The sequence below is a fragment of the Biomphalaria glabrata genome, chromosome 10 (assembly GCF_947242115.1).
Source record: "Biomphalaria glabrata chromosome 10, xgBioGlab47.1, whole genome shotgun sequence".
Lineage (NCBI taxonomy): Eukaryota > Metazoa > Mollusca > Gastropoda > Planorbidae > Biomphalaria > Biomphalaria glabrata.
This window is the reverse complement of record NC_074720.1, coordinates 37,029,177-37,030,742: the sequence shown is the minus strand read 5'-3', so window position 1 is coordinate 37,030,742 and position 1,566 is coordinate 37,029,177.

Below are 1,566 nucleotides of genomic sequence, written 5' to 3'. Positions count from 1 at the left end.
TACTCCTCCAGGGGGCCCCGAGTAATGCCAAGGCCACATCGGCACCTCCTATACTTATGCTCTGGCTCCGCCGTCGTCTGCTTGTGCTCACACATGTCTGCTATAAACAGAACAAGCTCAAGGCTGTCTGCATTCCATGACACCGTGTTCTGACCTACTTGTTGAGAGACGTGGGGAGGGTTAGGCTGACACTGTGCGACTGCGCATGCGAGAGTTCAACCCCATTTTGAAAAAGTGCATTCTTCTGCTTTGTCTTTTTTTTTTCACTTTTTTTTTCACTTGTCACGTGCAGAGATGTTCACGAGATTTTTTTTCCTTCTAAAGTTTTTTTAATGTCAACACGACATTTCTCAGTAGACTAGTCCCCCCCCCCCTTCCTCCTCTCGTCAAGAAAAATCTTAAGAAGACTTTTGCTGTGTTATCGTTTGTAGTGTCTCAAAAAACAACAAAAAAAAAAAAACAAAATGGGTCGATGCCCCTTTCCGCCATTGACCAAAGAAAATAATTTCTTCCAGTGGTCAGAAAAGAGAGATTAGCTTATCATGCCTTGACCCATCCATCCCTTACTGAACTGGACATTCATTTATATCACAACCGTGTTCAGGGTCCAGTCTCACAATGCTTTGTCGTCCCCCACGTTCTTCTATTGGGGGAAGGAGGGGTGCTAAAGGTGGGCCCCTAAAAGATACGCCACTGGGACTGCGACTCCTTTGCGGAATTGAATCGCGGATTTCAGACTGTTTTTTTTTAATCCCGAAAAGCTGTCCACTGCAATCAGAAATAAAAAGTAAGTCCAGCTACCTAATATATAGATTGTTCTATTAAACATGAGATGAAGAGATATATATAACTAACAGGGGCGTAGCTTGGAATTTTCCAGCGTTAGGGGCCGGGGGGATTAACCTCTTTGGGGGCCCCTGTATTTTGCATAATATTTAATTTTTAATATAAAAAAAAACACTAATTTGGGGGCCCGGGGGATTTCGGAATTCACCCCCTCCTCCTCCCACCCTAGCTACGCCACTGTACAATAAATTGATTTATAATGGCCACGCGATAGTTTTGTAGTCCCAATATCTTATCCTATTTTTGTTTCGCCTGTTCTTAGATAACCTTTAAAAATTATGTTTCAAAAGACTAGATAACCCATATGTTGACGGTCTCCGAACCTCTTTAGAAAACTAATCAAAGAGAGCTACGAACTTTTTCTTGCCGAAGAATTCGATGAAGTAGCTCATCAAGTGCCATCTTTCACCCCAACAGGCGACCTATCCAGAAACATCACCACGCCCCATGCCAAACTCTAATCTCTAAGCTTAAACTTAATTTCAATAGCCTAATCATGGAACTATACTAATGGAACACCAGCTTCGAGTTTTTTACAAAGCCAAAGAGAGTCGAAGTGCCGTCGCGCATCATTTTTGCGCATGGCCTAATATCTAACCCTAAACTTAATTTCAATCACCCCTAAGCATAATTTCAATAACCTAATCTCTAACCCTAAACTTAATTTCAATAACCTAATCTCTAACCCTAAACTTAATTTAAATAGCTATTGACTATATA